The sequence below is a fragment of the Lynx canadensis genome, chromosome D3 (assembly GCF_007474595.2).
Source record: "Lynx canadensis isolate LIC74 chromosome D3, mLynCan4.pri.v2, whole genome shotgun sequence".
NCBI classification, from domain to species: domain Eukaryota; kingdom Metazoa; phylum Chordata; class Mammalia; order Carnivora; family Felidae; genus Lynx; species Lynx canadensis.
Window position 1 is genome coordinate 81,776,706 of NC_044314.2, and position 14,056 is coordinate 81,790,761.

Below are 14,056 nucleotides of genomic sequence, written 5' to 3' on the forward strand. Positions count from 1 at the left end.
GAAGGAGAGCTGGTCGGCCAGGGTTCAAGAGGAAGGTTTGGAAAGGTCCCAGGCAGGAAGTCAGCCCCCCCCCCCCCCCCGCGGCAGAGGCCCCTTGGGAGTTCAGACCTCTTCAGTAATAGAAGGGAGACAGATCTTCTCCTCGAAGACCTTGGCTCTTTTCGATGAGTCCGGGTGGCCCACTAAGAGGGGAATCTCGTTTAATTCTCGTGTGAACTCCTGATTCCCTGTTCCCCTGGAGTCTGTCTGCTGGTCTCCCAGTGTGGAAGCCACCCCCTGGTCCTTGAAGGCTGCGGGGGTTCAAAGCCTGACGTAGCCCCTGTGATCAATCCCCATCCCATACTCGTGGGGTGGGGGCCTGGTGCTGAGTACCAATATGTCCTTTGTCACAAAGTTTCTCCAGTCTTCAAAACAAAAAACAAAAACAAAAACAAAAAAAACACACCTTATCAAAATGCCAATCTAGTGAGGGAACTCCATGAAGGGACCATTCACAAAATAAAGAAATAAAATGACCAACAAACACCGAAGAAGAAATACATTCATCATTCAGATCATCCCCCACAGCATCGTTGTGGCAAGGCAGATACTGACATGAGCCTTGGGCACCCACTAACCGGTTTTGATCCTTTCTGCGGCAGTAAGAGGTAATGTCTATAGAAACTAAGGCACACGGGAGTTGAGGTCCCTGTCCCAAGATCCCAGCTGCTAAGAGACAGGCAGTAGAGGGGAAAAGGATTGTTCTAAGTACCTAAATGATAAGAGCCTGCGTTTGCAGCCGACCAAACAGGCCTTGGGGAAATGACTTCACCTCTCTGAACCTCAGTTTCCCCACTCTAGAAAACGGAGGTAAGGACCTCCACCGCAGAGCCGTAGAAAGTTTTTGGCGAGATGATATATGATTAGTATGGTGCCAGGTATTTATTATTATTATTTACTTTTTTTAAATGTTTATTTTTGAGAGAGAGAGAGAGAGCAGGGGAGAGGCAGAGAGAGGGGGAGACACAGAATCCGAAGCGGGCTCCGGGCTCCGAGCCGTCGGCACAGAGCCCGACGTGGGGCTCGAACTCGTGAACCGCGGGATCATGACCTGAGCCGAAGTCGGATGTTTAACCGACTGAGCCACCCAGGCGCCCCAGTGCATGGTATTTATTAAAAGTGTATCAACGATACACTTTTGTTCTTACTGATTCAGAGGTCCCAAGGACCTACCATATCAGGTCTCCCCGCCTACATCAGTCAGGAGTTACGAGGTATCCAATCGTGACAACAGAGGCCAGGGGTCCCAAGGCGCAGGGCTGAGATGTATCCCACCCCACCTCCTCTTGTACCTTTTCTGCAGGCACAGCTAACGAGACCTGGACGGGACCTCCCACTCACCCCCATCTGAGCCTCTGGGGAAACATCTGGACCGTGGGGGCTGATCGATGATGAAGTATTTACTTAGCTCTACGCCCACAGTCCGGCTGGAGAGACACCCTTGGGTTCAAGGCGAAAGGCTTCCAGGAAAGGTGGCTGGGCCTCAAGGTCATCAGTCATCAGGAATTGCCCACCTTGTCTCTGGGGACGGTCTGGAGCTGTCTCATGGGAAGTTCTCCTTCCTCATTCCCAGGGAGAGTGCCCACTTCCTTTTACTCCTTTAAGCAGCAGCCCACGTCCTTACTGTTATCACTGTTATTATTTTTGCCACCATCGATTGAGTGCTCACTGTGTTCAGGGCCCTAAGCTAACTGTGTTACATGCATTTCCTCATTGAGTCCTTGCTATAACTCTCAGGGTTAGAGAGTATTTTCATCCTTTTTTAACAGCCTGCTCGGATTGGGAATTCACTTTCCTGAGGTCACGAAGCTGGAAAGTAGAAGACCTGGGATTTGAACCCAAGCAGTGTGGCTCCAGAGTCTATGCCTTAACAGGGGTTCTGTTGGCCGGGGCTGGAGGCCACGCCAGAGACACCTCCCACCCTCTGCTCTTCCTTGCTGGAACCAACACGGCATTCGGCGGTCAGATAATAGGACCTGGTGATGTGAGGAGGCAGACAGGACCACACGGATCATAAATGAGGGGGAGCTGCCAGTCTCCAAAGATCTCAACAAAGAAACCGATGGGAAACATTCCAACCAGAGGGAAAAGCATGTGCAAAAGTCCTGATGTAGGACCATACTCATTCTCTTGCATTTCTAGGTCTCCTCTGCTGAAATGCTTCTCTACTCACCGAACCTTTGGAACACAGTTAATCGCCACTTCCTCCAGGAAGCCTTCCCTGAACCGGGCTAGGCTAGGTCCCCCGTCCTTGCTCTCATTGCCCCCGTTCTTCATCACAAAACACTGCACGCTTATGTTTACTTAACAGCCTGGAATATTCTCTTACTGTCATTCACCTGCATGAGGTCATAAACCCTGACGAGGCGGGGGTGGAGGTGGGTGGAATGTTTGCCTTGCGTTCTCTATGCCTAGGAAAGGGGCACATAGCAGGTTCTAGTCTGACGAGGCCACAGTTGGAAGACTGGATTCCACTCTGGACGCCCTTGCTTATTAGGAGAAAGACATACATGTCACTTCGTGGGGAACGAAGGCATCATCCCTGGAGAAAGCCTCACACGTGTGGCCAAGGAGACATATCCAAGTATGTCCACTATAGAATTTTTATCGGAATCGACTTAGATGCCCACCAACAGGTGACTGGACACAGGTAATTCCGTGCACGCACGTGTTTTAAGAGAACAATCGGGACACCCACAAATTGGGTGGCTCAGTCAGTTAAGCATCCTACTTCGGCTCAGGTCAAGATCTTGTGGTTCAGGAGTCCAAGCCCCGCGTCGGGCTCTGTGCTGACAGCTCAGAGCCTCGAGCCTGTGTCTTCGTCTCTCTCTGCCCCTCCCCTGCTCACACTCTGTCTCTCTCTCTCTCAAAAATGAATAAATGAAAGAAAAATTTTTAAAAAAGATCGCAATCAAAGTAGATGAAATAGAGGTCTGTGTGTCAACAGGGGGATCTTTCAAAACCGTGGCAGAGAGAGAAAATGCTGATCACGAAGTGATCCGTAGCCCATTTAAGAAACTGAAACCCCCCCGAGAGGCCCCGTATGTTTTTCAGAATTCATGTACAGTCTGTAAAACTCATACGAAAATGAGGATATGCATTCTGAATTCACGACAGTACGTGTGGGTGGGTGGGGTTACGGAGAGACTGGGCAGCTAGACTTAGCGTATTCTTTTTCACGACTGTATAATATTCCGTTGAAGGATGATACAGTTGATCCTCGAACAACACGGGTATGCGGTGTGCGGGTCCCCTTAAGTGAGATTTTCTTCGAGAAGCACAGCCAGGTTCCTTAGGATTGGCTCAACGGTGTTTTCTTTCCTGCAGCTTGCTTCATTGTAAGAATGTGGCGTATATTACGCAGCACATATACAACATGTGACACAATACCACCTACTTTTGTGATCTGGAGGGCTTCCAGCCAACAGTCGGCTATCAGTGGTTACGTTTTCAGGGATCCACAGTTACGTGCCGATTGTCAGCTGCACCAGGAGGCAGTCCCCCCTGACCCCCACGTTGTTCAAGGGTTAATTGTACTACATTTTATGCACATACTGATTGCCCTGTTTGGAGATACATAGGTTGGTTCAGACGTTTTGCTGTTACCGTGTGAGAGCCCCATCCCTCTTTCACGCATTTCCAGAGGCTCCTCCAGGAAGAGAACTTTTTCTGTGCTAACAGATTCTGTCAGTTTGTCCAAAGGTAAGCTGTCTGGGAATAGCGTAAGCCACTTTGCAGGATGTCCGTGAGCGTCCAAGCATCAGCCGGACAGCCTCTTGGCGTAGCTGCGGTGGAGGGGGTGCTGGCCCTACATCGTCGTTGGCGTTCCTTCCACGTGTGCGATCCTACAATCTCTCCTCCTCCTGCGGTGGGACGTCCACTTGGTACAACTCACGCCAAAAGCCCCAGCTGCAGGGAGGGGTGGGGGTGGGGGGCGTCATCTTTCATACAGGTTTGGAGGAGCCGACACGGACATTTTTGCAAAATCGCATGTTTGTTGTTGCCATGGTTCTGTTGTATTTTCTTCCAGCTGAAGACGTTTTAACTAAATGCCTGGTGTCCGGTCAGGGTTTCGAATGAGTAAGCCTGGGTCCAAAGCCTGCGCCGGTACCACGTAGCTGTCCGATCTCGAGCCCGTTCTTTAAGTCCTCCTTGCCTCGGTCTCCTCATCTGTAAAATGGGCAAATTCAAACGCCGGCCAAACCGATCGTCCCTTTTTGATGATTCCGCCGGTTCGTGGATGCGACTCGCTCTAATGGGGGCGGGAAGAGGCGGGGTGACCGGGCAAGCTGGCTGCCCCGGATATGTGGAGGTTGGAAGCCGTCTTCGCCCTGGGACAGGAAGGAAGTTCAAGGTTTAGCCCGCCCATCACACCCATTGCTGGGGCCAGCACAACCTTTTGTTCAGCATTTTATCTTTTTCAAAGCAGATCCATTATCTCATCTGTTCATCAAAGGCCCCTGCAAGGAAGTCAGGCCGAGGATGGGCCCAAGGAGAGATGACTCAGGAATCTGAAAGTCAAGGCCAGAAGCCTCTCTGTCAAGCGGCCCTCTGGGCTGAGTTTCTCCACTGATCTTGGCCCAGGAGGCGGGTCAGGCTGTCCAGGCCAGGCCTGAAATACCCACAGAGAGGCTTCCTTCCCCTTGACGTTGGACCGTGCTCCCCAGCCCCGCCAGATGGGCTGCAGATGTGAGCTCCGGGTTGCAAGAGAGGCCAGGGGACAGGCAAAGCTCATCTCCTCGCGTGGGATGTCGGGCCCCAAGCCTGGTCCCCGGAGGCCACAGAAGCGTGATGCGGGGGTCCCGGGAGTTCAAGTTCACAGAGTCTTGGCAACAGGAAGGTGGTGCTGAAGATACGGTCACGCTCCTGTGATGCGGGTAGCTGTCAGAGCACATCCCGGGCAACGGCTGTCTCGTCTTGCAGCCTCCGCATCGGCGTGGACATAAGCCACAACCCTGTGTCATCCCTGCAGCCCAGCCAGCCCTGGAGCGTCTGCTGGGTCGGCAGAAAGCTGCCTCTTCCAATGGGTTAGGCCCCCTCTGCCCCTCCTTCTTCAGCCTGTTCTAAGATCCTGGAGCCCTTCCCTCGTGTCATCTTTGCGAGTAGCCGATGTTGACTTTAAAAAAAAAAAAACAAAAAACTTGTTTTTAAGTTTATCTCTTTATTTTGAGAGAGAGAGAGACAGAGAGAGAGAGAGAGAGAGAATCCCAAGCAGGCTCCGCACTGTCAGCACAGAGCTGGACGTGGGGCTCGAACCACGAACCGTGAGATCACGACCTGAGCCGAAATCAGGAGTCGGCTGCTTAACGGGCTGAGCCACCCAGATGCCCCGCCCATGTTGACTTTTATCCTGGAGGAGCAGCCCACTGGGAGTGGGACCATTTGGAGTCCTGCCCTGGAAGGGACAGTCCCCTGCCTTCCCAGAGCGATCTCCGGGGCTTTGCTTCCGCGGAGCGTTAAGGCTCAGCAAGGCCTGGGTTCCGCCATTCATGCCGTGTGACCTGGGAAAAGCCGTATCACTTCTCTGACCTTAGGTTTCTCATGGGGAGAAAGTAGGGCTGTTGGGGGCTGTTGGGAAGGTTCGAGAAAACACCTGTAAATGCCTAATACAGTGCCAGGTACCCAGTCGGTGCCCCTTCTGAGCCTGCCTCAGTTTCTCTCTCTTCTCTGTTCAGCAAGTGTGTGTGACTTCCCCAGAGCCACAGAGCAAGGAGTTTCAATCCAACCCCGTGTACGTCTGAGAACCCTCGTGGCTCGGTCATCGTGCCGCTATATTTGAATCGTGTGTATGGTTTCCTTAAGCGAAGCCACTCTGTTTCTTAAGCCCGGCCTGGAATGAAGACTTCTCTGAAAACGACGTCGGTCTCCAAAGTCTAAAGTTCTGTCTGAAAGTCCCCCCCCCCCCCCCCCCCAGGCCGCCGGTTTACTGGGTCGGAAAAACAAAAACCATAAAACTAACAGAAACCGTGTGAGAGAGGTCTTTGGACTGTTTCGGGGGCGGGGGGGTGGGGGGGGATGTTCACGAAGGGAGGGTTTGCAGGGGGCAACGGAGATTTGCCCAACTCGAGGAAGGGCCTTGACGGAATGTGCACATCAAAGAGAGGCATGGCTTCAAAGGCCGCCCTGCCCTCCCAGCCAGCAGTCAGGCTAACTGGTTCACTTGGGGACAAAGCCAGAGGACAGGATGTGAGGAGCCGGGGGGGACCTCACAGTGGCGAGTGTGGATCTCTGGAGCCCGGCCCAGCCCGCCATGCTTCTCCCAGCTCAGAGGGTCTCGCTCTGGGGCCCCAGACCCCCAAGGGCTCCGTGGATACAACTCGGCATCCGTGACCTTGATCAGGAAGAAAATATATCACATCTTCGTTATCACGAACATCAAAGTGCAATTTCTTTCCATGACGAAGGCAGGCAACAGACGCATGGCAGGATGGACCGTCCGTCCCCACGACCTTGTCACCAGTACAAATCACAGATCCTGGCCTACTACCTCACTGGTGTCACAGAGAATTTTGAATTCCTTAGTCACAGGACATCTCTGCCGTCGTGGTTGTTATGACTTGTCGTTTCAAGAATTGATTTAGCAAAAAAATTTTTAAAAAGGCGGGGGGCGGGGGCGCCCGGGTGGCTCAGTCGGTTGAGCATCTGACTTCGGCTCAGGTCATGATCTCGCGGTTCGTGGGTTCGAGCCCCGCGTCGGGCTCTGTGCTGACAGCTCGGAGCCCGGAGCCTGCTTCGGATTCTGTGTCTCCCTCTCTCTCTGCCCCTTTCCCGCTCACACTCTGCATCTCTCTCTCTCTCAAAAATAAACATTTAGAAAACTTTAAAAAAAAAAAGAATTGATTTAGAAGCACAAATAACACTGCACCAATTTCTTACTTGATGACTGTATTTCAGTCTGGTTGGTTTCCTTACTAATCCTATGAATTTTTCAAAATATATTTGGGGGGAGAGAGCACAAGTGGGGGAGGGGCTCAAAGAGGGAGACAGAGGATCTGAAGCGGGCTCTGCACTGACAGCACAGAGCCCGACGCGGGGCTCGAACTCACGAACTGTGAGATCATGACTCGACCCGAAGTCAGATGCTCGACTGACCGAGCCACCCCGGTGCCCCTAATCCTATGTAGTTTTGTTTTATGAATCCTGAAGCACTACTCTGAGAAGGGGTTCCTAGGCCTCGGCATACGGTGTAGACACGCACGCACAGTATTAAGAATCCCTTTGGTGGTGGCCACTAAGCTCTCTTGGCCTCAGTGTTCTTGTCAATGAAATGGTCATGAAGAATGCCTTCCTTCAGGTGGATTTGGAAGATCACTTATTTCAACGTGTGTGAAAGCACCAGGCATAGAGGAGATGGTCGGCCGATGCTCGCCTCTCTCTCTCTCTTCTTAACGTTTGCGCGCATCCAACCCGGGGCCAAGAACCTATGTGTTTGCCACCTGCTCTCAGTGGCCTCCCAGGCAGGGTCTCCTGCCACGCGCTGGCCCACACTGGTCTCCAGGCATGGAACACCCCTCCCACTCCACCACCGCACATGTCCAGCGGGATGGAGGTTGACAAGGCCACAAATATTTGAACTATCCTGGGGATAACACAGGGCATTGACCCCAAAGTATGTGCTACATCGGCCGAAAGTTTATCCTAGAATAACAAACGTGACAGCTAGCAAAGTGAGCAGGGGAAAGGGTCCGATAAGATAAAAGGCCCCCAGAGAGTCCAAAGGCACAGCCCCCTGCAGGAAGGAAAAACTCAGGATGGAGCGAGGCGTCAGGGGAACAAGGCCATCGAGTCAAACGGTCCATTTTCTGGAAAGTCCCGAGCAACGGGCCTGGGGCAGGTGGTACGGACGATTCCAACCTTGTGACTGTGTCACCCTGGGTAGCTGTCACAGCGAGGTGCTAACCTTGCCTTGTGGTTGAGAAAATTCAGAGAGGTCGTCGCAAAGCCCTTCGCGTGTGTTTGGGCGCTCGGAACAGAGCAAGCCTGCAGCCAAGGTTGTTATTATTGTTCTTACTACTAACGTGGTTATTCTGACACGTGGAGTCGAGTTGTTGATGCCCCAGACTCAGTGCTCAGACCAGACCGCCTGCTTTGCCCATTAAAATTATGTGCCCCGGGCTGTCTTATCTCTTTGTGCCTCCGTTTTTCTCCGTGCTATGGCATAGGATAGCGTCAGCACCTTGTGGGGTGGCTGTGGAAGCTAATTGAGATTCTACGCACAAGAGGCTTAGGCCAGTGCCTGATCCGGGGCAAACATAGACTAAATGTTAGCAATGACCACTTTTATCACATCATCACCATCACCATCATCATCATCTATCATTACCAGGTGAAAGGGCACTGTTGGGAAGCAACAAATCGAGGGGAGAATTTCTTGGCGAGACAGACATCTAGACCAGGGGGAGACAAACTAGCTGCTGCCTGTTTCTGCCAATAAAGTTTTATTGGAACGCAGCCACGCCCCTTCATTGATTCACGGTCTACCACTCTGCCTTCGTACACAACATTAGAGCTGAGTACTCTCCGGCCTTTTGGGGAAAAAATTGTCCTCCCCCGGTTTGGAGGAATGGTGGTATCTTTTTTAAAAAAATAATAAAAAGTTCATTTTTCGAGAGAGAGAGATTGTGTGCACGAGTGGGGGAGGCACAGAGAGACAGGGAGAGAGAGAATCCCAAGCAGAGAATCCCGAGGAGGGGCTCAATCTCGCAAACCATGAGAACCTAGGCTGAAATCAAGAGTCCGAGGCTTAACCGGCGGAGACACCCAGGTGCCCCAGAATGGAGGTTATCTTGACACGATGCTCCAAGAGGATTGTAATGAGCCACTTGATTATTTTTCTGTGATGAGTTGCTTATCCTGCGGGAAGAATAGCACCTTTTCTTCTATCCGTCCGTCTATACACCGATTTATTCATTCAGTAAACACTCAGACACTGTACTAAGTGCCAACACTGGAGAAATGATCCAAGTCTAATGAGAGAGGTTGACAAGTGGATGGAGGATTAAGATTCAGGGTGGCCCTCAGGGCTAGCCTACACCATGCTTTCTATGAAAAGGTGCCCCATCTGGGAAGCCAAGGTTTGGCATATTGATAGCTTTCAGCCCCTGTTTGCCACTCTGGTCAGACTGTTCGCACAGTGCCCAACCTGCACAACCTTGTGTGGCAGCCCTGAGAAAAATTGCTACAGCGTACAAGTGGGATCTAAGCAGACTCAGTGACATCAGGGAGGAAACCAGTATCAAGGTGTCAAGTAAAGCTTCGTAGAGGAGGAAATGGAAGCCGTCTTGAAAGGGGAGCAAGTGGAGAGAGGAAGACAAAAGGAGACGGGGCACAGGGAAGGCCTTCCTAGGTGGAGAGGAGCATGTGAGTGGAGAGGGGGTTCTGGAAGAGGGTGGGAAGGGGCTGGAGGGGTCTGGCATTGCAAAGAGGACATGTGACTATATCATAAACTCCCACCAGGATAACTTCAGCCCACCGTTGTCTTACCAGCTCCACGCTGCGTACTTGTTTTCGTCCTCACCACCACCTTCTAGACCAGGCTACTGGGCCTCCACCTGCACGACTCCCAAAGCCATTTCTGTGGTCCCTACGTATCTCTTCTGCTCTGCAGTCAGGGATCCTTCTGAAACCAGCCTACTCACGCTGGTTCGCTCACACCTACCATGGCTCCTCGGTACTCACAGATCAGGTCCAAACTCCTTAAGGTGCTGTCCAAGGGTGTCTCCGGCCCAGTCTCCGCTTCCCTTGCCTGCCCAAATGCTTCCCTAAAGACTCTTTTTTCCCAACTCCTCACACGTTGGAACTTTTGTTTCTCTTCTTTCCAATTAGCCAAATAAATATACCATATATGTATGTGTGTGTGTGTGTATATATATATGTATATATGTATATATATATGTGTATATGTATATATATACACACACACACACACACACACACACACATTTGGGTATATATGTAAATATATATTTATAACATTATATAGATACTTATCTATATGAAACCACTATCTATCATCTAGCTAGCTAGCTAGCTGTCCGTCCAGCCATCCATCCACCCAGCCATCCATCCACCCATCCATCCCTTCATCCCTCCATCCACTTACGTATATAGGTATATACAGTATTTGCATATAAAAAGAAGTATAGATACAAATGTAATTACAGACACAGACACGGACTTCAAGCCATGTCATTTCAGAGAAGCCCACCTAGAAACCTCCTAACTGGTCTCCCATATCCTCCCAGGGATCACAGCGTATCACTCCCCCAGCCGAAACCCTCCCACAACTCTCCGTCTCCCTCAGAATGGAAGGTACAAGCTGTTCCGTGGTCCGCATGGCTCCATAAAGCCTAGCTTGCGTTACTTCTCTAACGTCATCTCTGACAGACCTTGTCCTGCATTTCGGTTCATTCCATTTTCAATAGCCGCCGTGTAATTCCTCGGATGTTCCATGTGTACTCCCACCTCAGGACCTTTGCACGTGCTGTCCCTCTGCCCAGAACACCCTTCCCACAGGTATTTGTGTTACTCTGTCTCTTGCTCTCTTACCTCTTTTGGAACTGTATTCCAATGTCGCCTTCTCAGAGACAACTTCTCTTTATAGCCCTGTTTAAAGTGACAAACCGCTTCCCAACCCCTGAAGTCTATCTTTTAGGTTTCCTTATTGCACATTTTAGCCCACGACACAATTTCATCGTTATTCTTTTAAAATCTGTTTTCGTTATTGTGGAAGTTCCATGAGAGCAAGGATGTGTCCCTGCTTTGTTTGCTGCAACGTCTCCAGCAACTCTAATAATCCATGGCACATAACAGATGCTCAATTAATACGTGGGAAATGAATGACTCACCTCCTTTACTGTCATAAGGATGCCTTTATTAGTGCATCCACAACCCCTTTGATGTATTTCCAAGTCATATTATTAGCGTAGACTGATGTTTTCGTTCTCCAAAACCGAATGGTTTTGGTTTCTCCCTGTGTTGCACATCACTGCAATGATTCAGAGAACATTTCGGTGTTCCCAGAAGCCAACAGTGCAGACAGGGTTAACCTTACCACCCACTGGGTGTCCCAAAGATCCTCCTCTTATCCTGACTTGTTGACTTTTTGTCTTCCTCTGGATTTTCTGTCGTTTGTTTAACTTGGACTGTGCTGCCTCTGTTTTCTCCCTGCTGTTTGCGGCCCTGGGCCCCTGGTTTGAAGTCGGCCGACCCGTGGCCTCGACACTGTCACCTTACCTCCAGCCACAGGCTACGTTCCACACGCCACCAACACTGTGGCCAGGGGGAGGGGACAGGTGGCTCGATCATCTCTCCGCAGGTCAGCACCCGGCCGGATCAGTCTGACGGACGACAGTATTGACAGTCTGGCTGACCCTTGTTCGACAGGCTGACATTTCCCCATATTTCACAGGCCGACGTTGGATGTACATCAAAGAGACTGCCGGGTCACCAAACAGCTAATTAAGGCAATAAAGAGACAGAAGGCCAAATTGCCCCTTCCCCCCCCCTTGGGAGCCTGAAACCCCCTGAAGGAACCCGTGTGCTTCCTTGTTGTCTGGAAATACAGTGCAAGGGGATATTGGAAAAGGTCCCGGCAAACCCTGGGGTCAGAAAAGAGACGAGGCTGAAATCCAGACACAGGGGAACTCTCCTCCTCTTGATCCAGCCCTGCCTCCGTGGCTATTTCAGTTTTCAGGAGTCCAGTCTGACTTGTGCAAGGTAGCGTCCCCAAGGCTCAGTCCTCTGGGGAGGAGTGTTTGGGAAGAGCCACTTGGACTCTGATGGCATCGATCATCACCAGGCCTACGTGACTGGGGGCCGTAGCAAGTGAGGCTGAAGGTGTCCAGGGGCCCAGCTCCCTTTGGTCACTTTGGCAGTAGAAAAAGCACCAAATTTGGAGCGGGACGCCCCTGGGCATGCATCCCAGCTCCACCGTGTGTGGCCTTGGCCTGGTTTCTTGGTCATTCTGAGCCTTGGTTTCATCATCCCTAAAAGGCAGGTGCAGATAGGGTCGACCTTGGAGAGTTGCAGCAAAGATCGACCTGGTCAGTCTACTGATCCTTAACTCTGGCCTCATAATAGAATCATCTGAGATACTTCTGGAACGTACCTTTGTCGGAGCGAGCCGAGCCGAGAACAATGGATTCAGAATCTCTGGGTCTGGGTCCTGGGTGTCCCGTATGGTTTTAAATCTCCTTGGATGGCGCTGCTGTGCAGACAGAGCTAAAAATCACCACGACTGCTAGGCTCTCTCCGAGGCCGGGACACAGCAGGGATTTAGGGAGTTTTGACCTTACCGCTCTCTCCCCCGCACCTGTTTTTTCTAAACCTCTCCGCAACTGCCTTAAGGGAAGTACATGGGACGTGACATTGAGCGGCTGTCTCTAAGCCATCCAATAAAGAGATTTCCAACATGGTCTTCATCTTGAGGACTTTCACTAGTGAGTGATAAATGAAGTTCACCTTCTCCTCCCTCCACAAAGGCTGTTCCAACTCTCAGCCTTTTCCGTTTTTCTGTCTGGTCCCCTCTCAGGACTATTTCTTTCTTTCTTTCTTTTTTTTTTTTTTTACATTTATTATTATTATTATTATTATTATTTTGAGAGACATAGAGAGACAGCGCACAAGTTGGGGAGGGGCAGAGAGAGACAGAGGGAGACACAGAATCCGAAGCAGGCTCCAGGCTCCGAGCTGTCGGCACAGAGCTGGGCGCGGGGCTGAAACTCACAAACCGTGAGATCACAGCCTGAGCCGAAGTCGGACGCCCAACCGACTGAGCCACCCAGGCGCCCCTCTGAGGACTATTTCTTGACATACCCCGAAGACGCCTCTGATTTCAAATGTCACATGTGGCTTCAAGAGCCCCCAGTTCCTACTCCAGATGTCACGGCGTCCCTACAGCCCTGCCGTGGGAACCTGAATCACACCCCGCCGCGTTAGGTGGGCGACCGGAGAAAAGCCCTTATTGGACCAGACCGGGAAAAACGATGGTGACGTGTTTGCAACTAAGTGTGGCACGTGCTCCAGACTGTCCACCAGAGAGAAGGGCGTTGACTTCCTATTTTTTTAAGCGCGTTTGTTTATTTCGAGAAAGAGAGAGAAGGGGGTGGGGTCAGAGAATCCCAGGAAGGCTCTGTACTGACAGCGTGGAGCCCAACCCGGGGCTCGAGCCCACAAACAGCGAGATCGTGACCTGAGCCGAGACCAAGAGTTGGATGCCCCACTGGGTGTTGACCTCCAGTGGAGTAATGAAGCCATTTGTCCCTCCCCCGGCCAAATACTGCTTCCACGCGTCCATAGGCGTATGTACGTGCATTTGTATGCGCAAATGGTCTCATCCAAAGGTACCTGCGTGTGTGTGCGTGCACATGTGTGTGCACGCGTGTGTATTCAGGTTGCCTGTGTTGATGTGTGTGCATGTATGTTGTCTTATTTAAAGACTTAGACATTAAAACCCGTGGAGGTACAAAGCAACGGTATTACAGCGATTTATTCAGGATCTACACTTAACGGCCTTTTCCACAGACCTGGATGAGTTACTTCCCCTCTCCGAACCTCAGTTTCTTCCTCTGTAAAATGGCCACATGGATGCTGCCTCTCCCGTCGCATTGTAAGGATTAAGTGATTCACCGCACATGAAGCACTGAGGCTAAGGTCTGATACAGAGTTAGTTCTCCTTAAAGATAATTATTTAACACGCTTTAATCGGACGCCTCCTGTGCGCCAGAACCACAGGCGGTCCGACAGGTGCAGTGAGGAGGAAGACAGAGGCCCTGGCTTTGCCATCCTTCTTGGCACCGTTGAGCAGTCGAGGGGTCAGATGCATACAGAGGGAATAATAGCAGAGAATAATAATAATAATAATAACAGAAGGAATAATAATATTTATGAAAGGTCTACTGTGTGCCAGCACTGTTAGAAGATCTGAGACGCATCGGTCAGCAAAACAGACAAACTTCCTTGCCCTCCGGGAGCTTCTATCTTTGCAGGGGGAGATAAACGTTCACTAAGAAAAATA

At 51.0% G+C, this 14,056-nt stretch overlaps 1 non-coding gene across 1 annotated transcript; it reads left to right on the forward strand.

Annotated features, from left to right (window-relative positions):
- The first annotated feature begins 6,654 nt into the window (after positions 1-6,654).
- Positions 6,655-6,739, forward strand: TRNAR-UCG. Its single transcript has one exon. It is a non-coding gene; the product is annotated as a tRNA-Arg (tRNA).
- Positions 6,740-14,056: the final 7,317 nt, after the last annotated feature.